The 26,478-nt window shown below is 36.3% G+C and overlaps 6 non-coding genes across 6 annotated transcripts; 4 read left to right on the top strand and 2 right to left on the bottom strand.

The window, feature by feature from the left end:
- Window positions 1–11,560: 11,560 nt before the first annotated feature.
- TRNAS-GCU (transfer RNA serine (anticodon GCU)) lies at window positions 11,561–11,648 on the bottom strand. The gene has a single exon. It is a non-coding gene; the product is annotated as a tRNA-Ser (tRNA).
- A 3,627-nt stretch (window positions 11,649–15,275) lies between these two features.
- Window positions 15,276–15,363, bottom strand: TRNAS-UGA (transfer RNA serine (anticodon UGA)). The gene has a single exon. It is a non-coding gene; the product is annotated as a tRNA-Ser (tRNA).
- Window positions 15,364–16,187: 824 nt separating this feature from the next.
- Window positions 16,188–16,258, top strand: TRNAG-GCC (transfer RNA glycine (anticodon GCC)). The gene has a single exon. It is a non-coding gene; the product is annotated as a tRNA-Gly (tRNA).
- A 2,483-nt stretch (window positions 16,259–18,741) lies between these two features.
- Window positions 18,742–18,813, top strand: TRNAT-GGU (transfer RNA threonine (anticodon GGU)). Its single transcript has one exon. It is a non-coding gene; the product is annotated as a tRNA-Thr (tRNA).
- A 507-nt stretch (window positions 18,814–19,320) lies between these two features.
- On the top strand, window positions 19,321–19,402 carry TRNAY-GUA (transfer RNA tyrosine (anticodon GUA)). The gene has a single exon. It is a non-coding gene; the product is annotated as a tRNA-Tyr (tRNA).
- Window positions 19,403–19,760: 358 nt separating this feature from the next.
- TRNAD-GUC (transfer RNA aspartic acid (anticodon GUC)) lies at window positions 19,761–19,834 on the top strand. The gene has a single exon. It is a non-coding gene; the product is annotated as a tRNA-Asp (tRNA).
- Window positions 19,835–26,478: the final 6,644 nt, after the last annotated feature.

Here is a 26,478-nt window from a genome sequence, read left to right as displayed (position 1 = left end):
CCAAGTTATGCTATTGAAAATTCGTTCCTCTAGCAGTTCCGGTTTGAGCATTCCGTTCCCTTTTTCAAACTCCACTTCTTTTCATATAGCAATCCCTGATCAAAGAGAGAACAATATCCATTTCAAAACATTTCTAACAGATTCCTTAGTTCGGACCGACGAAGTAATGTCACTCGACTATTATCAACCTGACTGCAATCTTTTTCTGTCGGTAAGGATTGCACCAGAGCACCTTCTACTTCTAATAGGCCATGAACTATAGATAGAGAAGAATCATTCTGAGCGAGTACATAAGAAGCGATCCACTTTTTTTCATCGGTTCCAGGGGAAGACCAAAGATCTTGCGCGGCAGGTCCGCCAGAAAAACTCAAAAGAGAAAGAAGTCTCGTTAATCTCTTCATGCTCGTTCCAAGTTCGAAGTACCTTTTGGCCAAAGAAAAACCCGCTTCCTGACACGATTGCCTCTTTATCTTTATATAGATAGATTCTATGGGGTTATTACTTAGTAAGTCTATTTTGTACAAGAGCCCCTCCTATCTGATAGAAAAGGGTCCCATGATCCCGAGCCGATCTTACCTTGGCTCGCAAACCCCAAGTTTGTCTATGAAGAGCTAATCTAATTGTATTTTTTTCTAGAATGGATTTCTTATGTGGAATACTAATGGATAGGGCTTCGTTGCTAAGTGCTACAAGATCTAGTGCACTGGAACTCGTGGTTATGGACCCGAATCCTTTAGTATGGAACATTGTCTTTTCCAAGTAAAAACCCCTAGTATATGAAAGAATGAAAAGGTGCTTTCGTTCTTGTGGAATAAGAAGCCCTCGTACCTTAATGAAAGGAAAATCGTAATTTTTCGTTAGGTATTTGACCAAATAGGATCGTCCAGTTCCTACAGAACCTATCACTAAAATACCCGATAGGGCTAAGCGGAACGAAAAGGGTTTTCCATGAGATGGTAAATGAAAACGATTAGTCCCACACGAGGTTTGGGAATAAGTGATTGTCTGATAATGAGCAAGGAATATACGTCTTTCTGCTAAAGAGGATCTATTAAACTCATAATTCATTAGATCCTTGTTATCAATGCCAACTAGGTATCATAAGTAAATGGATCCCGGTTGTTCAATCCTTTGATAACCAAGGTCATTCTTTGCTAAAGAGAAATGATCACTATGAGTCAGACTCAATAGAATTGGATCCATTCCAAATAGCGAGAATTAGGATTCTTGATCCCTCTCAATCTCTCTTTCAATTCGAGGATCCAGAGAGGTGTTTTCATAGTCATCTCCGAATATTTGCCATCTCGGAATATTTTCGATTTCATTTTTCTATGATATGTCTTTCTATATGAAAATTGGTTATTTACGATGTACGATGATCCCTGTTAAGCATCCATGGCTGAATGGTTAAAGCGCCCAACTCATAATTGGTAAATTTGCGGGTTCAATTCCTGCTGGATGCACACGAACGGGAACATTCCATAAGTCTATTGGAACTGGCTCTCTATCCATGGAATCTCATCCATCATCCATACATAACGAATTGGTATGGTATATTCATACCATAACATAAGAACAATAAGAACTCGAATTCTTATCGATACTGGAACTCAGAGCATAGGAGGGAAAGTCGATTTATGGATGGAATCAAATACGCAGTATTTACAGAAAAAAGTCTTCGTTTATTGGGAAAGAATCAATATACTTTTAATGTCGAATCGGGATTCACTAAGACAGAAATAAAGCATTGGGTCGAACTCTTCTTTGGTGTTAAGGTGGTAGCTGTGAATAGCCATCGACTACCTGGAAAAGGTAGAAGAATAGGACCTATTCTGGGCCATACAATGCATTACAGACGTATGATCATTACCCTTCAACCGGGTTATTCTATTCCACTTCTAGATAGAGAAAAAAACTAAAGGAGAATACTTAATAATACGGCGAAACATTTATACAAAACACCTATCCCGAGCACACGCAAGGGAACCGTAGACAGGCAAGTGAAATCCAATCCACGAAATAATTTGATCCATGGACGGCACCGTTGTGGTAAAGGTCGTAATTCCAGAGGAATCATTACCGCAAGGCATAGAGGGGGAGGTCATAAGCGCCTATACCGTAAAATAGATTTTCGACGGAATCAAAAAGACATATCTGGTAGAATCGTAACCATAGAATACGACCCTAATCGAAATGCATACATTTGTCTCATACACTATGGGGATGGTGAGAAGAGATATATTTTACATCCCAGAGGGGCTATAATTGGAGATACTATTGTTTCTGGTACAAAAGTTCCTATATCAATGGGAAATGCCCTACCTTTGAGTGCGGTTTGAACTATTGATTTACGTAATTGGAAGTAACCAATTAGGTTTACGACGAAACCTAGAAATCGATCACTGATCCAATTTGACTACCTCTACGGGATAGACCTCAACAGAAAACTGTTGAGTAACGGCAGCAAGTGATTGAGTTCAGTAGTTCCTCATAGAAAATTATTGGCTCTAGAGATATGGTAATATGGAGAAGACAAAATTGTTTGAAGCACGCACAGAACCGGAAGCGCCCCTTGTTTCAAAGAGAGGAGGACGGGTTATTCACATTTAATTTGATGGTCAGAGGCAAATTGAAAGCTAAGCAGTGGTAATTAAGACCCCCGGGGGAAAATAGGGATGTCTCCTACGTTACCCATAATATGTGGAAGTATCGACGTAATTTCATAGAGTCATTCGATCTGAATGCTACATGAAGAACATAAGCCAGATGACGGAACGCAGAGACCTAGGATGTAGAAGATCATAACATGAGCGATTCGGCAGATTTGGATTCCTTTCCTATATATCCACTCATGTGGTACTTCATCATATGATTCATATAAGATCCATCTGTCTAGAGATCGTCATATACATCTAGAAAGCCGTATGCTTTGGAAGAAGCTTGTACAGTTTGGGAAGGGGTTTTTTGAGAGAAAAGAAGAATCTACTTCAACCGATATGCCCTTAGGCACGGCCATGCATAACATAGAAATCACACGTGGAAGGGGTGGGCAATTAGCTAGAGCAGCAGGTGCTGTAGCGAAACTCATTGCAAAAGAGGGTAAATCGGCCACTTTAAGATTACCATCTGGGGAGGTCCGTTTAGTATCCCAAAACTGCTTAGCAACAGTCGGACAAGTGGGTAATGTTGGGGTGAACCAAAAAAGTTTGGGTAGAGCCGGATCTAAGTGTTGGCTAGGTAAACGCCCCGTAGTAAGAGGGGTAGTTATGAACCCTGTGGACCACCCCCATGGGGGCGGTGAAGGGAAAGCTCCCATTGGTAGAAAAAAACCCACAACCCCTTGGGGTTATCCTGCGCTTGGAAGAAGAACTAGGAAAAGGAAAAAATATAGCGATAGTTTTATTCTTCGTCGCCGTAAGTAAATACGTAACTAGGAATATGGAAAATTGCATTTTTGGAATTTGCAATAATGCGATGGGCGAACGACGGGAATTGAACCCGCGCATGGTGGATTCACAATCCACTGCCTTGATCCACTTGGCTACATCCGCCCCTTATCCAGCTAAAGGATTTTTTTCTTTTTTCCATTGATCATTATTCTATTTATTCTGACCTCCGTACTTCGATCGAGATATTGGACATAGAATGCCACTCTTTAAAAAGGAAAAAAGGAGTAATCAGCTGTGACACGAAAAAAAACGAATCCTTTTGTAGCTCATCATTTATTGGCAAAGATAGAAAAGGTCAATATGAAGGAGGAGAAAGAAACAATAGTAACGTGGTCCCGGGCATCTAGCATTCTACCCACAATGGTTGGCCATACAATCGCGATTCATAATGGAAAGGAACATATACCTATTTACATAACAAATCCTATGGTAGGTCGCAAATTGGGGGAATTCGTGCCTACTCGGCATTTCACGAGTTATGAAAATGCAAGAAAGGATACTAAATCTCGTCGTTAACTGAATTCTGAATAGAAAGATTAAGAAGAAAAAAAGATTCAAAATAAAGACAGAAATACCCAATATCTTGCTAGAACAAGATATTGGGTATTTCTGTCTTCAAAAATTCTTATATGTTAGCAGAAAAACCTTATCCATTAATAGATGGAACTTCAACAGCAGCTAAGTCTAGAGGGAAGTTGTGAGCATTACGTTCGTGCATTACTTCCATACCAAGGTTAGCACGGTTGATGATATCAGCCCAAGTATTAATAACGCGACCTTGACTATCAACTACAGATTGGTTGAAATTGAAACCATTTAGGTTGAAAGCCATAGTACTAATACCTAAAGCAGTGAACCAGATTCCTACTACAGGCCAAGCAGCCAAGAAGAAGTGTAAAGAACGAGAGTTGTTGAAACTAGCATATTGGAAGATTAATCGGCCAAAATAACCATGAGCAGCCACAATATTATAAGTTTCTTCCTCTTGACCAAATTTGTAACCCTCATTAGCGGATTCATTTTCAGTAGTTTCCCTGATCAAACTAGAGGTTACCAAGGAACCATGCATAGCACTGAATAGGGAACCGCCGAATACACCAGCTACACCTAACATGTGGAATGGATGCATAAGGATGTTGTGCTCTGCCTGGAATACAATCATAAAGTTGAAAGTACCAGAGATTCCTAAAGGCATACCATCAGAAAAGCTTCCTTGACCAATAGGGTAAATCAAGAAAACAGCAGTAGCAGCTGCAACAGGAGCTGAATATGCAACAGCAATCCAAGGACGCATACCCAGACGGAAACTAAGTTCCCACTCACGACCCATATAACAAGCTACACCAAGTAAGAAGTGTAGAACAATTAGCTCATAAGGACCACCATTGTATAACCACTCATCAACAGATGCAGCTTCCCAAATTGGGTAAAAGTGCAATCCGATCGCCGCAGAAGTAGGGATAATAGCACCAGAGATAATATTGTTTCCATAAAGTAAAGAACCAGAAACAGGCTCACGAATACCATCAATATCTACTGGAGGGGCAGCGATGAAGGCGATAATAAATACAGAAGTTGCGGTCAATAAGGTAGGGATCATCAAAACACCGAACCATCCGATGTAAAGACGATTTTCAGTGCTAGTTATCCAGTTGCAGAAGCGACCCCACAGGCTTGTACTTTCGCGTCTCTCTAAAATTGCAGTCATGGTAAGATCTTGGTTTATTCAAATTGCAAGGACTCCCAAGCACACGTATTAACTAGAATATAGATAATAGAAGGCTTGTTATTTAACAGTATAACATAGACTATATACCAATGTCAACCAAGTCAGCCCAAAAGATTAGCTATCCATATAACTAAATTAACCAAACCAATAATTTTGTATTTGTAAATGAAGTGAGTCAAAGTGAAAAACTTTGATGGGTCTTTTCTATATGGGTTGCCCGGGACTCGAACCCGGAACTAGTCGGATGGAGTAGATAATTCTTCCTTGTTACAATAGAGAAAAATCCCTCCCCAAATCGTGCTTGCATTTTTCATTGCACACGACTTTCCCTATGTAGAAATAGCCAATTTCTATTCCAAAGAGGAAGTTCTACTAATTTTTTTAATTAGTAAGTTGATTCACCTACTCTTTATTATAATAAAAAGAACATTTCAGAATGAAAAATAGAAAAGTTTTTTCTTGATCATTTATCAACCCTTTCCTGTTTCTTAATTTCGTCTAATGATTAATTAAGAGGGTTGACCAGGTCATTGATACGTATAATATCCAAATACCAAATACGCTCAGTGTGTGATCCACAGAAAGAAAAAAGAGTTGTTTTGGTGAACATCAAAGAAAAAACTTGCTCTTCTTCCATAAAAAATTCTTCTAAAAATGCCGAACCCAATCGTTGCATAAAAGTTCGTACCGTGCTTTTATGTTTACGAGCTAAAGTTCTAGCACATGAAAGTCGAAGTATATACTTTAGTCGATACAAAGTCCGTTTTTTCGAAGATCCACTATGATAATGAAAAAGATTTCTACATATCCGACCAAATCGATCAAGAATATCCCAATCTGATAAATCTGTCCAAATGGGTTTACTAATAGGATGCCCCGATCCAGTACAAAATTGAGCTTTTGATAAGTATCCTATGAGGAGAGTAGCGGGGACTATGGTATCGAATTTTTTCATTCGAGTATCTATTAGAAATGAATTCTCCAGCATTTGATTCCTTACTAACAAAGAACTTTTTTGTACACTTGAAAGGTACCCCATAAAATCGAAGCAAGAGTTTGCTAATTGGTTTATATGGATTCTTCGCGGCTGAGTCCAAAAACAGAAATAATATTGCCAGAAATTGATAAGGTAGCATTTCCATTTCTTCTTCAAAAAAAAAGTGCCTTTTGATGCAAGAATTGCCTTTCCTTGATATCGAACATAATGCATAAGAGGATCCATAAAGAACCATAGGGTTTTCCGAGAAAAACCAGGGTACATTATCCCAAAATGTTCCATCTTCCTAGAAAAGTGGATTCGTTCCAGAAAAGTTCCAGAAGATGCTAATGGTAAGCAAGAAGATTGTTTACGAAGAAACAACAAAAAAAATTCATATTCTGATACATAAGAGTTATATAGGAATTGAAATAGTCTTTTATTTTCTTTTTGAAAAAAAAAAATGGATTTCATTGAAGTAATAAAACTATTCCAATTCGAATAATAGTTGAGAAAGAATCGCAATAAATGCAAAGATGGAACATCTTGGATACGGTATTGAAGGAGTTGAACCAGGATTTCCAAATGGATAGGATAGGGTATTTCTATATGTGATAGATAATCCAAATGCAAAAATTTGTCTTCTAAAAAGGGAAATATTGAATGAATAGAGCGTAAATTCTGAAACTTTGGTATTTCTTTTTCTTTCAGACAAAAAAATTCCCGTAGCGAGAATGGGATTTCCACAACGATCGCAAACCCTTCAGATAGAATCTGAGAATAAAACTCAGAATAAAAATAATTTTTGTAATCCAATAATCGATCTTGGTTAGGATGATTAACCGAGTTATCCAAAAAATTCTGCTGATACATTCGAATAATTAAACGTTTCACAAGTAGTGAACTAAATTTCTTGTTATTACAACTAACAACTATTTCCACAGGTTCAGAACCATTTAATCCATAATGGTGGGCAAATGCATAAATATATTCCTGAAAGAGAAGTGGGTAGACAAAGTATTGTTGACGAGATTTATGTTTTTCTGAATACCCTTCGAATTTTTCCATTTGTATTTCTACTTGAATCAGAGAGAAGAAGCATTTCTCGGTTTATCGAATGATGATACATAGTGCAATATGGTCAGAACAGGGTGTTGCATTTTTAATACAAACCCTGGAAAGAAAGGGAGTCTAATCCACAGATCTTTTTCTGCTCCTTTTCTACCCAATTAGTTTATGTTTGTTCTAATTAAAAAAAAAGAACAGAACAATGTTTTTTATTTTTGCAGGCCAATCGCTCTTTTGACTTTGGAATACAGCCTCTTTATCAATATACTGCTTCTTTTACACATTCAATCCATAACATCCCTTATTCAATCCATAATCAAGAATAATTAGGATTTCTAAAAAAAAAAAGAAAAAATAAAGGGTCCACTCATAGGAAAACCCAACCTTTCCCCGCATCCGGCACTAATCTATTTTTAACGTCTAATTAGAGCGGGGAATCATTCCAATTAGGAAGTTCAGCTCGTTGCTTTTTATTTTACCAGAATTGGAGCCAGGCTCTATCCATTTATTCATTAGACCCAGAAAATCGTAATTTTGGATTCCATTCAAAAAAGATTGATTTTATTACGACATGCTATTTTTTCCATTCATTACCTTTGAGGATCAGTCGTGGTCTTCTAGACTCTACCAAGAGTCTGGACGAATTTGTTGTTTCATCCAAATGTGTAAAAGATCATAGTCGCACTTAAAAGCCGAGTACTCTACCATTGAGTTAGCAACCCAGATAAAAAAAGGATCTTAGATACGATCGAAATCCAAAAATCAATGGAATTACACCGCGCGCTTCTGTCAAAACATTGAACTAGCAAGACATCAAAAGATTTTTTTTATCGACCATGAAAAACACTCAAATGCCAAAACGAACAGGTCCGGTGAAATTCCACTAAAGTAAAGTTAAAAAAAGAGCGACCCTAATCACGATGGCCAAATTCTCCTTATTTTTAGCGATTTTTATTAACAAAAAATATATATTATAAAAAATATATATTATATTGTATGAGAATACATGCAAGAGGAACACCCTTATCATTTGAGCGAAGTGTAGGCGGAAAAATTGAATATGGAGTGAGGATAAAGAGACCCATCTATCTACAAATTCTATTTGTTCAATAGACCTTTGTCAATGGAAATACAATGGTAAGAAAACAAATTAGATAGAAAAAGTAAATAAAATAGGGGCTTATGTTGGATTGGCACGATATAATATAAATCCAAATAGGATTAAAAAAGAGGTAAATTGTGTCTAAATAATTAGACAACTAGGAATACTAATAATCTTCTCCTATCCTATTTTTTGATTCATTTAGTTCTTCAATTAACTCAAAGTTCTTTCTTTTTCTTTAAAGAATTCTGCCTTCCTTAAAATATCATAAACAGTTCTTGTTGGTTGAGCACCCTTTTCAAGGAAATAGAGAATAGCTGGAACATTTAAACAAGTTTGATTCTTTATCGGATCATAAAAACCTACTTTTTGAAGATCTCTTCCTTCTCTTCGAGATCGAACATCAATTGCAACGATTCGATAGACAGCTTATTGGGATAGATGTAGATAAACAACGCCCCCCCCTAGAAACGTATATGAGGTTTTCTCCTCATACGGCTCGAGAAAATGATTCGAATTTCTGTCGATAATAATAGAAATTAGACTATGACGTGCATTAATTTCCTTACAGAAAAAACAAATTTCATTTATACTCATGACTCAAGTGGGCTAATTTTGCCTGACAAACTTCGAAGGCAAAATCCTTCCAAAATTTTTGAGTCGTCTTTAAACTCTTTTCTTTGTCTCATTTCGAACGAATTGACTTTTATTCCTTATTCTAATCCAACTCTGTTGTTGAGACAATTGAAAATTGTGTTTACTTGTTCTGGAATCCTTTATCTTTGATTTGTGAAATCCTTGGGTTTAGACATTACTTCGGGAATTCCTATTTTTTTCTTTCAAAAGAGTAGCAACATACCCTTTTTTCTTATTTCCTTCGATAAAGCATTTATCTCTTCTATAGAAATCTAATAAGAGGGATTGATTCTGATATACTTTTATTGGACTTTCTTCTTATTTTAACCTTTCGATTTATTTCTATATTAAGGATAGACTGACAAAGTTGGCCTAATTTATTAGTTTTCACTAACCCTAGATTCTTTCCCTTGATAAAAAAAATTCTGTCCTCTCGAGCTCCATCGTGTACTATGTTACTTAAACCCAGCGCAAATTTGGTTCGGAACGAATAGAACAGGCTATGTCGAGCCAAGAGCATTTTCATTACTATGGAAAATGATGGATAGCAAAATCCACAATCGATCATGTCCTTCAAGTCGCACGTTGCTTTCTACCACATCGTTTTAAACGAAGTTTTACCATAACAAACATTCCTCTTTTCATTGCAAAGTGGTATAGAGAATTGATCCAATATGGATGGAATCATGAATAGTCATTGGTTTAGTTTTTTTATACTAATTAAAACTTGCTATCTATGGAGCAATATGGATAAAAGAAAGTAAGTATTTATCCGGGAAGCCTCCGCCAAGATCCAATTTATTTAAACCCATATTAAAATTCTATCATATGAATGAAACATAGTTTGAAAAAGACGACTAAACAAGTTTGCTTAAAACTTATTTATTCTTAAATTTCCACCCTCAACGGATGGCTCGAGATGATCAATCTTGAAGTGAGAAAAGAAGGATTGACTCTTCCTCAATAAATAAACTATCAACCTCCAAAAAAGTTTAATTAATTTAATTACTAGAATTAGAATTCTAGTAGTAATATATTTTTTCAGTACCAAAAACAATTAACTATAATAACTAAATAAACTATTCCAATGAAAAGATTGAAAGTTTTTGGTAGTTATAGAATTCTCGTACTTCTTCAACTCGAATACCAAAAGGAAGAAAAAAATATGACTAAGTGATTTTATAGTAGAGGCATATCCTGAATGTGCTTGATAGATCCCATTTTTTCATGAAAATAAAGATAGTCAATTTGACTGGACTTAAGACTTTATTATGTTTTCTGAGAAAGAATAAGATATCATTATTCTCTTTAATAAACTTTTGTCTCGTACGGAATACTATATGATTTCACCGTTTGTTTCATCAGAAACAATCTGGGACGGAAGGATTCGAACCTCCGAGTAACGGGACCAAAACCCGCTGCCTTACCACTTGGCCACGCCCCATTTCGGGTTTTATGCGACACTAATAAACACTAGTATGTTTATTTGTTATTCGTCAATACCATTTCAATTACATAAAAAAGGAGGGATATTCTCTTGCTAGTATTCTACACATGCGGATAATATAGAATCAAAAAAATGCATTGATCATTACATGGAATTCTATTAAGATATTATATGAAAGTCGAATTTATTCCACTCTCATTTGAGAGTGCGAATACAAGGAGGTATTTTGTGTTTGGGAAAGTCCGAAGAAAAAAGATTTTGAATCTGCCTTTTCCTTCTTTCCCTTAAAAAAATAACTCAAGAAAAATCCAATTATTTACTCTACAAGAATGAAATGCTTGTTATGCCTAATATACTTAGTTTAACCTGTATCTGTTTTAATTCTGTTCTTTATCCTACTAGTTTTTTCTTTGCCAAATTACCCGAAGCTTATGCTATTTTCAATCCAATCGTGGATATTATGCCTGTTATACCTCTATTCTTTTTTCTATTAGCCTTTGTTTGGCAAGCTGCTGTAAGTTTTCGATGAAATCTTTAGTACTCTGTATGCCAAATTGAATGATGTGTTCATTCCAAAAAAATTTTAAAATGGGTAAAAGCCGAGAAGTTTTATATTTTTATATTATGAACCTTCGATTCTAAAATTTAAATTCTTCTACATTGAATGGGTAGCTACAGCAATAAATTTGGATCAGCCTTTCTACTCCCCTGCACCTAGGTTGAGCAGGTACCTAAAGGTACCTACACAATACCTAACCACCTAACCCTATTTTTGCTATTGATAAGAGTGCTTATTATAAAAGAATTCTTGCAATTTTTTTCAAGAATTCTTTTTTGCATTTTTAGGTATAAAAAAAAACCATCCTAGTGGATCCGTGTGGTAAGGAAAAACTGGTAATCTATTCCTTAAAAAAAAATCTTGGAGATTATGTAATGCTTACTCTCAAACTTTTTGTTTATACAGTAGTGATATTCTTTGTTTCACTCTTTATCTTTGGATTCTTATCTAATGACCCAGGACGGAATCCTGGACGCGAGGAGTAAAAATTCAGTTTTTTTTTTTCTTATTGGATTTGTTTCGTACATTTATCTATGAGAAAATCCGGGGGTCAGAATTCTTTCCAATTCGAAAGTCCCAAATGATCCAAGGGAGCGGAAAGAGAGGGATTCGAACCCTCGGTACAAAAAAATTGTACAACGGATTAGCAATCCGCCGCTTTAGTCCACTCAGCCATCTCTCCACGTTCCAAAGCGAAAGGTTTCCGTGATATGATATAGGCAAGAAATAAGAAATAACGGTTGCAAAAAACCCCTTTTTTTTCTTTCAAAAGTCTATAAAAATTATATTGCCAATTCCATTTTAATTATATTCTTTTTTCTTAATGTTAATAAAAAAAGAAGAAAATTCTTGTTTTTTCTTTCTAAAAATCGATATTGGCCGAGAGACAATCAAATAGATTTTCTCTTTAGCGGGCATTTCCATATAGGACTTGTTATAATTATAATAAAACAAGCAGGTTATATAAAAAAAACGCTTTTTTTGTCGATTATTTATCAAGAAAGCAAAAAGGGTTCTTATCAAATCCACCATAAAATTGGAAAGAAGCATAAAGTAAGTAGACCTGACTCCTTTAATGATGCCTCTATCCGCTATTCTGATATATAAATTCGATGTAGATGAAATTGTATAAGCGAATTTTTTTTATTTCCTTAGACTTAGACCGCGCAAGACAAGAATTTTTCGCTATTTACGATTTCATATTCTTGTTACTAGATGTTCTATAGGAATAAGAAGAAATCGCAACTCCTTTGCGCTACACATAAAATTGGATTTCGAAGGTCCATTTTTTTTTTTCAGAATCCTCTATTATTTTAGTTCTTCCACCCATGCAATAGAGAGGGAATGGGAAAAGAAGGGTTACTTTTATTTGCATTTTTCCCTTAAAAGATAGACTTTGAAATAGGAGTCTTGGAATAATGCTGAATTCAAAGGTTTATTTCTTTCTATAGTATAAGAAAAACAATTTATTTCTATTTCTATAGTATAAGAAAAACAAATAAATAGTATAAGAAAAACAAATCGAATCAAATTCATGGATTTACCACGACCTCGGTTGTGACTGTGACTCCATAGATAAAAATGGGAAATTTCTCTCTTCGAGACCATTGAAAAAGGGCATTGAACGAGAAAGAAATCGTCCACAGATAATAAAACTATCATATGCCTTGGAAAGTGATATGAGGTGCTCGGAAATGGTTGAAGTAATTGAATAGGAGGATCACTATGACTATAGCCCTTGGTAGAATTCCTAAAGAAGAAAATGATCTATTTGATACTATGGATGACTGGTTACGAAGGGACCGTTTCGTTTTTGTAGGATGGTCTGGCCTATTGCTCTTTCCTTGTGCTTATTTCGCTTTAGGGGGTTGGTTTACAGGGACAACTTTTGTAACTTCTTGGTATACCCATGGATTGGCTAGTTCCTATTTGGAAGGTTGTAATTTCTTAACCGCAGCAGTTTCTACCCCTGCCAATAGTTTAGCACACTCTTTGTTGCTACTATGGGGGCCCGAAGCACAAGGAGATTTTACTCGTTGGTGTCAATTAGGCGGTCTATGGACTTTTGTAGCTCTCCACGGGGCTTTTGCACTAATAGGTTTCATGTTACGCCAATTTGAACTTGCTCGGTCTGTTCAATTGCGGCCTTATAATGCAATCTCATTCTCTGGTCCAATTGCTGTTTTTGTTTCTGTATTCCTTATTTATCCACTGGGGCAATCTGGTTGGTTCTTTGCGCCGAGTTTTGGCGTAGCAGCGATATTTCGATTCATCCTTTTCTTCCAAGGATTTCATAATTGGACGTTGAACCCATTTCATATGATGGGAGTTGCCGGAGTATTAGGTGCGGCTCTGCTATGCGCTATTCATGGAGCGACCGTAGAAAACACTCTATTTGAGGACGGTGATGGTGCAAATACCTTCCGTGCTTTTAACCCAACTCAAGCTGAAGAAACTTATTCAATGGTCACTGCTAACCGCTTTTGGTCCCAAATCTTTGGTGTTGCTTTTTCCAATAAACGTTGGTTACATTTCTTTATGCTATTTGTACCCGTCACCGGTTTATGGATGAGTGCTATTGGCGTAGTTGGCTTGGCTCTGAACTTACGTGCCTATGACTTTGTTTCCCAGGAAATCCGTGCAGCGGAAGATCCTGAATTTGAGACTTTCTACACCAAAAATATTCTTTTAAACGAGGGTATTCGTGCGTGGATGGCAGCTCAGGATCAGCCTCATGAAAATCTTATATTCCCTGAGGAGGTTCTACCACGTGGAAACGCTCTTTAATGGAACTTTCGTTTTAGCTGGTCGTGACCAAGAAACCACCGGCTTTGCTTGGTGGGCTGGGAATGCCAGACTTATCAATTTGTCCGGTAAACTGCTTGGAGCTCATGTAGCTCATGCCGGATTAATCGTATTCTGGGCCGGAGCAATGAACCTATTTGAAGTGGCCCATTTCGTACCAGAAAAGCCCATGTATGAACAAGGGTTGATTTTACTTCCACACTTAGCTACTCTAGGTTGGGGAGTAGGGCCAGGGGGGGAAGTTCTAGATACTTTTCCGTACTTTGTATCTGGCGTACTTCACCTAATTTCCTCCGCAGTCTTAGGCTTCGGTGGCATTTATCACGCGCTTCTGGGACCCGAGACTCTTGAGGAATCTTTTCCATTCTTTGGTTATGTCTGGAAAGATAGAAATAAAATGACTACAATTTTGGGTATTCACTTAATTTTGTTAGGTCTAGGTGCTTTTCTTCTAGTACTCAAGGCTCTTTATTTTGGCGGTGTATATGATACCTGGGCCCCTGGGGGGGGAGATGTAAGAAAAATTACCAATTTGACCCTTAGTCCCAGTGTTATATTTGGTTATTTACTAAAATCTCCTTTTGGTGGAGAAGGGTGGATTGTTAGTGTAGATGATTTAGAAGATATAATTGGTGGGCATGTATGGTTGGGTTTTATTTGTGTATTTGGCGGAATTTGGCATATTTTAACCAAACCCTTCGCATGGGCTCGCCGTGCATTTGTATGGTCTGGAGAAGCTTACTTGTCTTATAGTTTAGCTGCTTTATCTGTCTTTGGTTTTATCGCTTGTTGTTTTGTATGGTTCAATAATACAGCTTATCCGAGTGAGTTTTATGGACCCACCGGGCCAGAAGCTTCTCAAGCTCAAGCATTTACTTTTCTAGTTAGAGACCAGCGTCTTGGAGCTAATGTGGGATCCGCTCAAGGACCCACAGGTTTAGGTAAATATCTAATGCGTTCCCCAACTGGGGAGGTTATCTTTGGAGGGGAAACTATGCGTTTTTGGGACCTTCGTGCTCCATGGTTAGAACCTCTAAGGGGCCCCAACGGTTTGGACTTGAGTAGGTTGAAAAAAGACATACAACCTTGGCAAGAACGACGCTCAGCAGAATATATGACCCACGCTCCTTTAGGCTCTTTAAATTCCGTGGGTGGCGTAGCTACCGAGATCAATGCAGTTAATTATGTCTCTCCTAGAAGTTGGTTATCAACTTCTCATTTTGTTCTAGGATTCTTCTTTTTTGTGGGCCATTTATGGCATGCAGGAAGAGCCCGAGCTGCTGCAGCAGGTTTTGAAAAGGGAATCGATCGTGATTTGGAACCTGTTCTTTACATGAACCCTCTTAACTAAGATTTTCTTATTTATACCTGTTCTACTTTTTTTCTGTTCTGGCTCGGTTATTCCATCTAGCCGAGCCATTCATTCCTTTTTATGAAAGAAAGATAAGGGACAGAAAAAAAAAATAAATAAAAATGAAAGAAACAAACGTATTCAATAAGCAAAAGGAGAGAGAGGGATTCGAACCCTCGATAGTTCCTAGAACTATACCGGTTTTCAAGACCGGAGCTATCAACCACTCAGCCATCTCTCCACAGCCTAATCCTTATTTTACTCCTACAAATAGAACATAGCCATATAAAAAATAAAAAGATTTATTAGCCTCTAGAAAGATATCAGATACAAGTTCCTTTTCGATATATCTCTGTATACTGTATACACGGATACAGGATCCGCTATACCCGCTTGTGAAATAAAGAGTAAATAATCTCTTCTCACCCCCATATCCAAATAAAAAAGCGGTTTAAGTAATAAATTTGAATTAAAGAGAAGAATCAATGGATTCATGATTAAACCCCTCCTACTTCTTGTATTTTTTTACAATTTTGGTTTAAGTGAGGGATCAAATATGTAGTCAACTTTATTTGATGGTAGCTTGGAGGATTAGAAATATGACTATTGCTTTCCAATTAGCTGTTTTTGCATTAATTGCGACTTCCTCAGTCTTAGTAATTAGTGTACCCCTTGTATTTGCTTCTCCTGATGGTTGGTCAAATAATAAAAATGTTGTATTTTCCGGTACATCATTATGGATTGGACTAGTCTTTCTCGTAGCTATTCTGAATTCTCTCATTTCTTAAATGAAATTTGGTTAATATTTATTAACCCCATAAAAAAGAAATAATAAAGGCCATTTCTTCTAAAAAATTAGAATAGTGAGACGTATTAAAACGCAATTTGCGTTCCGAATTGCTAGCTCTTCTCTTTCAGTATTATGAAATTCCATTCCCATTAGAATATTCATTGACAGATAATAAAAAAAGGAAAACTCTAATATAATAGAAAATGAAATGAAACGGTCGACCCAGACATAGAAGGTCGACCCAGGCGGATATACGCTATAAAATATATACCGTAGCGAGCGTAGTTCAATGGTAAAATATCTCCTTGCCAAGGAGAAGATACGGGTTCGATTCCCGCCGCTCGCCCGCTTAATTTATCAAAGTACTATGATAAAAAGTTTAGTCTAGTTAACTGTTTAACTACTTATATTAAATTAAGTATTAATTAGGTGTTAGTCTAGTGCCGTATCCCTTACTATCTTACCCTTCCTTTGCATCCCACTCAAAAAAAGAGGGCGCTCCAGAGGCAGAAATAGAACTCGCCAACAGAGCTCCAAAAATTGGGTATTAACTGAGACAAACAACGGGCAAACTTTTTTTAAAGGGAAGGGAGAGGTAGACTGTCCCTTTCGTTTCATTTTTATTTTCTGCAGGGTAGGGAGAGGCCTTGCGCCTTCTTTTTTTGAAGGCAAGTGACTTCGCAAACTGCTCAATTTTGCCCTCTAGGGCCGGGAACTAATGAATAAAAAAGGGTTGGATACGCCCCTCTACCATACATATCTAGAGAAATAGAATAGTCCTTTTATACAGACTGCTAAGTGCGGAGACGGGAATCGAACCCGTGACCTCAAGGTTATGAGCCTCGTGAGCTACCAAACTGCTCTACTCCGCTCTGGAGTACCAGAAACTGGTGGACAAAAAAGGCTTGAATACAAGCCTCTAACATGTCTAGACAAATAGAATACTCCTTTTATACAGAATGGAGCGGGTAGCGGGAATCGAACCCGCATCGTTAGCTTGGAAGGCTAGGGGTTATAGTCGACGTTGGTTGATTATTTTTAACGTCTCTAATTCAAAACCGAACATGAAATTTTGATTTCATTCGGCTCCTTTATGGATATTCTCACCACTTAACATCTATGTCAGCTTTTCTATTTGAATGGAACCAAAGCTCTCCGCTTTCTAGATGATCCTTATAGAGTAGGAGATAGAAATTCTATCTAAATTCATCTAATCTACTTACTTCGTTCCCTAATTTCATTCAAGAGATCCTGAGGAAAAGAATTGGGTTTCCACCGAGCTGAAACAATATGCGGATGGTTCTAGTAAACCAAAACTATCGTTTTTTAGCTATTTGGCTTCCTTATTCCTTATTTTAAGAAGATTTAGTTACGATTGGAAATCAACTTTTTTGTATCTTCATCCATAGATCCTTTACTCATATTTTCAAAATTGGAATACTTAATCCAATGCAAAATTATGCTTCGCGACTCTGTACTCATAATCCTATTTTTATTTTGGATGCAATTTAAATTAGTCTTTGGATACAAATCGCCAGAATGTATATTCTTCCTCAATATGCTATTGAGAGGAAAAGGATTTAATCCTTTATAAGAACTAAAGTTTTCATCGGAATATAAAAATAAAAAACTTAAGGATGCCTTAAGTATATCATTTCAAATTCAGTTATTAATAGAACGAATCACACTTTTACCACTAAACTATACCCGCTACATTGTAGATTATGGTATAAATGGTACCCTTTGTCAAGGATAGCCATTTGACAAGAAGGCTAATTCCCCCTTATTGAATCAGATGGAGAAGGTTCATGACACTGAGCCGTTGGTACTTCTACTTCGATCGCTCGCCTTTACTTTAGGATTTAGATAGCCCCTCTGGTCTGTAAAAAAAATCTTTTCTTACCATGCTAATAGCGCCTGAACCAAATGTATTTATTTTGATTAGGATCCTATTCTACGGTTACGACTACAATAATAATTATTTACTTTGCAAGGACGTAAGTGTGTCAGACTGCTAAATTGTTTTATTATTCCTACAATATAAACTAGGGGATATAGGGGGTAACACTGTCCCTATAAATTCCTTTTTTCCTTTTCTTTTTTGTCCAGAATTGAACAAAAAAGAAATTATGGAAGATGTTTTCTTCCCCCATTAAGTCCGAGCCATAGAGTAAGAGTGAGATGAGTTTTCCAAATTCATCATAGACTTTCCCTATGGCTTGATAGAAGTAAGCAGCAAAGAGTCGTAACTTAAAGAAAAAAACGGACAGGGCCGACAGATTTACCTGATGTAAAGAAGATCCTAAAAGTCTCTGATTAGTCGACTCTCTCCATTTAACACTTTCCTCTCTCTCCTTTTTTCCACTGACTCAATTCTAGTTTATTAGATTCTTGTTTAAAAGAATGCAAAAAGTTCAATAGAACTAAGAACACATAAAAAATAGCATAGAGGATCAAGGCCATTACCAAAAGTTCCTCCAAGGATCCTATATCCTATTGGGTATCTGTTCCCCGCCTTTTTCCCGCTAGGATCGGAAATCTTATATTTTCCATATCCATATACCGTTGAATCCTTGGGGTTCCAGAATCCGCCTATTTTACTAGTCTTCGGAAACGGAAAACCCTGAACCAAGAAGAGTTGGATATGTTATGTAGGGTATGTTTTTTTTTATTAATTTTATTTTGAGCTCTCAAGATATCGATATATACATATACAATCTCTACATAATGTCTCTCTCTCTATCTCTATATATTATATATATAATATGTACATTATGCAGTAGACCCATAATGGGAATCCAAGTGGCTAATTTTTGAATTAAATAAAAAGCCCTTTTAACTCAGTGGTAGAGTAATGCCATGGTAAGGCATAAGTCATCGGTTCAAATCCGATAAAGGGCTTTTTAAATTAGTGGTAGAGTAATCTCGTGCTAAGACGTAAGTCGTTGGTTCGAATCTGATAGAGTACTTTTCTACTAAATTGATTCACTTTTTTTCTTTGTTTTTGAAACTTTCTCTATATTTTTAGAGAATTTTATGACTTAGTGCGGGATGGATGCATTTTTGGTATGAACACTAAATGAAGCACGGAGAATTAATCTATAACGATCAACTAAAAAAAATCCTAGATGAAAACATAACAGAAAAGTTGGAAAAACTCTTTGCTTTGGATCTATTTATACTTTTCGAGTATATTGACAATTCCAAAAAACTGCTCATACTATGATTATAGTATAATCACGAGCGGTTGTATATGGCCCTATCGTCTAGTGATGCCCCTATCGTCTAGTGGTTCAGGACATCTCTCTTTCAAGGAGGCAGCGGGGATTCGACTTCCCCTGGGGGTAGGGAGTATTATGAAAGGAGGTTAATCATAGATTAGCAAAAACCCTAGAATAAATTCTTCCTGGGTCGATGCCCGAGTGGTTAATGGGGACGGACTGTAAATTCGTTGACAATGTCTACGCTGGTTCAAATCCAGCTCGGCCCAAACCAAAAATCTAGGGCTTCGTGAGTATGAACTAAATCCTTTTGTTTTTCTTCCATAAAATAAAATGTCTGATCTATAGAAATAAAAGATAAAGAAAAAAGGGAAATTTTTTTTTCTAATCCATATCTCTCTCATTCCTTTCTTACAAACAAAAGAGTTTTTCTTATTGAAGGCTGGATTATTATCCATTTTTAGTGATAAAAAATCACGACATACTAGTTATGTCACTCTCACTATACCCACGTATAATATAATATGTGGGTATGTAGTATATGATTCGTCTATTTCTTAGAGTACGAAAGACGAATCGAATCTTCTTATGGTTCTATTTAAGAATGGGTATGCCATACACCCCGCGGGGATTGTAGTTCAATTGGTCAGAGCACCGCCCTGTCAAGGCGGAAGCTGCGGGTTCGAGCCCCGTCAGTCCCGAACTAGGGTTCAATGAATGGAGAAATTGATATTTCCTTTTTCCATGAAAAAAAGGGGCAGGGAGCAAGATCAAATACCCACAGGGCACCCTTACTTCACTTTTTTATTTTGCATCTCTCATTAAAGAGGGAGGGAGGGCATATAGGAATTTTTTTTTCACTACTCCCAATCGATAAAGAAAGACACACATACGATATGTGGATTAGTAGAATTTAGGATATTATATTACTCTATCTTTCTTTATGATGATACCATCCTCATCTTAATTTCCTATTCCACTCTTATGGAATAGAGTACCGGTATTTTACCGGAATCCATACATAAATCGTATTCCCTTTTTATTTCAGACCTCTTTTCCCCATCTCACTTCTACTGCTTATTTGGATGTCTATGTGACCCATAGAAAGTGAAAGTTGGTCATATAATACATACATAATTGTATGTATAACTATAAGAAAAAGGAAGGGAAATTGTATAAGATTAAGAAAGTATAAGATTAAGAAAGCTCGTGGGTTAGAGATATAGAAAAGAAAAAGTAGAAAAGGATTAAAAAAGAGGGAATTCCTAATCCAATCAAAAAACCCATTTTGGTCTTAGTGTGGATAGAGGATCTTCCTATGTTATACTATATAACTCTCATCCGTGAAATATAACTCTCATCCATGAATTGATTTGATAGATCCGATATTCATAATATTGAATTGATTCAGTATTATCAGAATGCAAGCCCTACCCTTGAATTTACAAGATACCCCTTTTTCCTCTCCATGGGATTACATCCCGAGTTATTGTGAAAATAAAAAATAAAGAGGTTATGGAAGTCAATATTCTCGCATTTATTGCTACTGCACTGTTCATTCTAGTTCCTACTTCTTTTTTACTTATTATTTATGTAAAAACAGTCAGCCAAAATAATTAATTGGAATTCCAATTAATCATTGAAGAAATTAAAAAGGGATTAAATAAAAAAAATCCAAGTCTTAAATGAAAGGATCTGGTTGGAATCTTAAAGTGTGGTAGAAAGAACTACATATAGTTTTTTCTACGACACTTTAGATTCTTTCTATTATATTATCTTTGAATCTACATAGAATAGATTAGTAGATTGAAATAGTTAAGTAGTCTAATTCAATTTCTTTTTTCATTGCATCCACTTAATTTCAATCAGGTCAAAATAAAAAAATCTAAGACAATTCTTGACCAAAGAATCCATGGAAGGAAAGAAAAATAATATGAAGAATAGACTATAGTAAAAAGTAAAAGGAAATGGAAAATGTGTGATATGCCGTGAATAGTTCCGTGGAAGAAAGTCTAATTTTCTTATGTATAGAACTTTTTTTAACCATTCGTCATTTCTAGTAGAAATTCTGAATTGGTATAATGGCTCTTTCTTACATTACAACTTACAATACAAGAGTTTCTTACAGGAGTGAAACAAAACTAAAGAAAAAGATTAAAGAATAACGTTTGACAAAATGATTAATGCAAAATGATCCATTAAAGAAAAGAATTGATACAACAATTTGATTACTTAATCAATTAGTAGTATCCCTAGAGTCCACTCCTTCCCCATACTACTAGTGAAAGAGAAAATGTAAAGACTACCATTAAAGCAGCCCAAGCGAGACTTACTATATCCATCTAAATTATGTCTCCTATTTCTATGAAGGGATTATTCTACTATTGATCAATAATCATAGTGGAATCAAGGGTACAGAGTCAAAAAGGGATTCCGCCCTAAGGCCATGGATCAATCAGTTCAAGGAATTTACTCCTAACAAATTCTTATAGGAATTCTGGTAGAATTAGAGAGCATTAAAAATACGAGATACTATAGCCCTTTTTTCCTTAAAAAAGAAAGAGTACGGGAATGATGTCCTGAATAGAAGAAGCGGGAATAGGAAGATTTTTTATTCCTTTTGTTACTCTTTTTTTTTTTTTTAAGCAAAGGACGCCCGAATATACCATAAAATTATCGATAGATAAATATTTATTGGATACCTACCTTACCTAATGTTTATTTTTGACCTAAACCCTGCAGCCTTGCTTTGTATCATTCTATGAAAGAATGAAGAGATTTTATCCATAATACAACTCCTAAATTGATTTTTGATCGACCTATTTAATCTGATTCTCGTTAGAATTAAGTAGTCCTTACTTTAGTGTATGTAGGTAACATAAGATGTACGATAAAAAAATGTATAATAATTAGTAAGTCTTGATATTCTTTCGTGGAGTCCCTTCTTGAATCTTAGATTGAAAAAAAAAAAGAATGCCCCTTAGGGACCTTTCTTTGGATACCAAGATTTCTGACATCTTATCCTCGTATTTTAAAATTATCAAATCGAATCTCAATTAAGAACCAATTCAAATTCATATAATAAAAGAATAAGGAAACACTACCTCACCCCTATTGATAACCATTTTGGCCACTACCGTCAAAACAAACCCTAACCCTAGTTTGAGGATAGAACTATGGTATGGTTTCTCTAAACCCAGTATCGGCAGGCCCAGTTACTCTCTTGCCCGAACTTATGCGAAGTAAAAATTTATCGAATTCGATCAGCACTATAAAAAAAACCTAAGTATTTTATTGATCAGGCGGCACCCAGATTTGAACTGGGGATAAAGGATTTGCAGTCCCCTGCCTTACCGCTTGGCCATGCCGCCAAAAAATCCGATCAAAAATCTAGAAAACAGCAAGTATTCATCCACGTTTTCTTACGAAAAGCCCCTTTTATTTTGAATATAATTCTACTTACTTTTTTCCAATCTTTTTCAAAAAATCTATTCCTGCTTTTTTTGATCCAGTTTCTATTATTCTCCTCGATAGATTCTATCTTAAAACATACATTGTTAACACAATAAAACTTCCCATTTCTTTCTATTGAGATGAAAAAGAAGAAAAAGTGGATTTCTATTCACAGGCTGCAAAATTCAGAATAAATTGGAACCGTTAACTAGAATTCTCTTTTTTTTATTGCAGTAGTGAACTACTCTTAAATCGGTATTATCTCCCCCCCCTTCAATGGCATAATAAAATATTATGGCTTTATGCTTAATCCGTGTATAGGTAAACTTTAGGTCCGAACAGCATTATTATCCAAAGATCCCCTTTATGTACATATCTCTATGGGGAATCATGCTTTAATTTTTCAAAGTATTAAATTAAATATCTTGAATAAAAAAAGGAAATTTGCTCTGATATAGAGTATAACCTGACTATCTTGGCGTACCCAAGTGAAATTACGATAAAAGAAAAGCATGGATATGGGGAGAGGTGGATAACTAGATTGGCATGTACTTAAAAAAGGGACTTACTTTATTTTAGAATTCCACAATGAAATACTGAATTTTCTAGCAATTATACTACTCCGATCCGAAATAAAAAAGAACCCTCAAATTATTTTGAGAAATTAAAGTAAGCACGCTATTCTAAATCGAAGTAAAGTCAAACTTTCTAGTATATTATATTACGGCTTTATTACATTCATAGAAAGGAGATAAAATGAGAAATCTTTGCCATCCAATCTGATTAGAATATCATAACATAAAGTATAAGTGGCAGAATTTTTTTTGTAGGAATGTTTTATCAATTCATTTTCATTTCATTTGTACCCCTGGCAAACTCGAACTTTCGTCCAAATGGTCTCTATTCATATGTATGAAATACATATATGAAATACGTATGTGGAGTTCCCTAGAATTTCATGTGATTCAGTAAACAGAATATAGATTCCATGATTGCTAGATCGATCCATAGGGATTGATGAAGAGTGAGCTGATAATGGAATTTTTCTTTGATAAACAGGAAACTTAAGATTAAGATGCTCCGGAATGGAAACGAGGGAATGTCCACAATACCCGGATTTAGTCAGATCCAATTCGAGGGATTTTGTAGGTTCATTAATCAAGCCTTGGCAGAAGAACTTGACAAGTTTCCAACAATTAAAGATCCAGATCACGAAATTGCATTTCAATTATTTGCGAAAGGATATCAACTGCTAGAACCCTCGATAAAAGAAAGAGATGCTGTGTATGAATCACTCACCTATTCTTCCGAATTATATGTATCTGCGAGATTAATTTTTGGTTTCGATGTGCAAAAGCAAACCATTTCTATCGGAAACATTCCTATAATGAATTCCTTAGGAACCTTTATTATAAATGGAATATACCGAATTGTGATCAATCAAATATTGCTAAGTCCTGGTATTTACTACCGCTCGGAATTAGATCATAAGGGAATTTCTATCTACACTGGCACTATAATATCAGATTGGGGGGGGAGATCGGAATTAGCAATTGATAAAAAAGAAAGGATATGGGCTCGCGTGAGTAGAAAACAAAAGATATCTATTCTAGTTCTATCATCAGCTATGGGTTCGAATCTAAGAGAAATTCTGGATAATGTTTCCTACCCTGAAATTTTCTTGTCTTTCCCGAATGCTAAAGAGAAGAAGAGGATTGAGTCAAAAGAAAAAGCTATTTTGGAGTTTTATCAACAATTTGCTTGTGTAGGTGGGGACCTGGTATTTTCGGAGTCCTTATGCGAGGAATTACAAAAGAAATTTTTTCAACAAAAATGTGAATTAGGAAGGATTGGTCGACGAAATATGAATCGGAGACTTAATCTTGATATTCCTCAGAACAATACATTCTTGTTACCACGAGATGTATTGGCCGCTACGGATCATTTGATTGGAATGAAATTTGGAACGGGTATACTTGACGATGACGATATGAATCACTTGAAAAATAAACGTATTCGTTCGGTTGCGGATCTGTTACAAGATCAATTCGGATTGGCTCTTGGTCGTTTACAACATGCAGTTCAAAAAACTATTCGTAGAGTATTCATACGTCAATCGAAACCGACTCCCCAAACTTTGGTAACTCCAACTTCAACTTCAATTTTATTAATAACTACTTATGAGACCTTTTTTGGCACATACCCGTTATCTCAAGTTTTTGATCAAACGAATCCATTGACACAAACTGTTCATGGGCGAAAAGTGAGTTGTTTAGGTCCTGGAGGGTTGACGGGGAGAACCGCAAGTTTTCGGAGCCGAGATATTCATCCGAGTCACTATGGGCGTATTTGTCCAATTGACACGTCTGAAGGAATCAATGTTGGACTTACTGGATCCTTAACAATTCATGCGAGAATTGATCACTTGTGGGGATCCTAGAGAGTCCGTTTTATGAAATATCTGCTGAGAAAGCAAAAGAAAAAAAAGAGAGACAGGTGGTTTATCTATCACCAAATAGAGATGAATATTATATGATAGCAGCAGGAAATTCTTTGTCCTTGAATCAAGGTATTCAGGAAGAACAGGTTGTTCCGGCTAGATACCGTCAAGAATTCTTGACTATTGCATGGGAACAGATTCATGTTAGAAGTATTTTTCCTTTCCAATATTTTTCTATTGGGGGTTCTCTCATTCCTTTTATTGAGCACAATGATGCGAATCGGGCTTTAATGAGTTCTAATATGCAGCGCCAAGCAGTTCCGCTTTCTCGGTCCGAGAAATGCATTGTTGGAACTGGATTGGAACGCCAAACAGCTCTAGATTCGAGGGTTTCCATTATAGCCGAACGCGAGGGAAAGATCATTTCTACTGATAGTCATAAGATACTTTTATCAAGTAGTGGGAAGACTATAAGTATTCCTTTAGTTAACCACCGTCGCTCTAACAAAAATACTTGTATGCACCAAAAACCCCGGGTTCCACGGGGTAAATCCATTAAAAAAGGACAAATTTTAGCAGAAGGAGCTGCTACAATTGGGGGCGAACTTGCTTTAGGAAAAAACGTATTAGTAGCTTATATGCCATGGGAAGGTTACAATTTTGAAGACGCAGTACTAATTAGCGAACGTTTGGTATATGAAGATATTTATACCTCTTTTCACATCCGGAAATATGAAATTCAGACGGATACGACAAGCCAGGGCTCCGCTGAAAAAATCACTAAAGAAATACCACATCTAGAAGAACATTTACTCCGCAATTTGGACAGAAATGGAGTTGTTAGGTTGGGATCCTGGGTAGAAACTGGTGATATTTTAGTAGGTAAATTAACGCCTCAGATAGCGAGCGAATCATCTTATATCGCGGAAGCTGGATTATTACGGGCCATATTTGGCCTTGAGGTTTCCACTTCAAAAGAAACTTCTCTGAAATTACCTATAGGTGGAAGAGGGCGCGTTATCGATGTGAAATGGATCCAAAGGGACCCGCTCGACATAATGGTTCGTGTATATATTTTACAGAAACGTGAAATCAAAGTTGGGGATAAAGTAGCCGGAAGACATGGGAATAAAGGGATCATTTCCAAAATTTTGCCTAGGCAAGATATGCCCTATTTGCAAGATGGAACACCCGTTGATATGGTCTTCAATCCCTTAGGAGTACCCTCCCGAATGAATGTGGGACAAATATTTGAAAGCTCGCTCGGATTAGCGGGGGATCTGCTAAAGAAACATTATAGAATAGCACCCTTTGATGAGAGATATGAGCAAGAGGCTTCAAGAAAACTTGTGTTTTCAGAATTATATGAAGCCAGTAAAGAAACAAAAAATCCATGGGTATTTGAACCCGAGTACCCGGGAAAAAGCAGAATATTTGATGGAAGAACAGGCG

This window comes from Triticum urartu, unplaced genomic scaffold (assembly GCF_056163025.1).
Source record: "Triticum urartu cultivar PI428250 unplaced genomic scaffold, HENAU_Tu73 scaffold2, whole genome shotgun sequence".
Taxonomy (NCBI): Eukaryota; Viridiplantae; Streptophyta; class Magnoliopsida; order Poales; family Poaceae; genus Triticum; species Triticum urartu.
The sequence above is the reverse complement of the archived record's forward strand: the minus strand, read 5'-3'. Positions and strand labels throughout refer to the sequence as shown.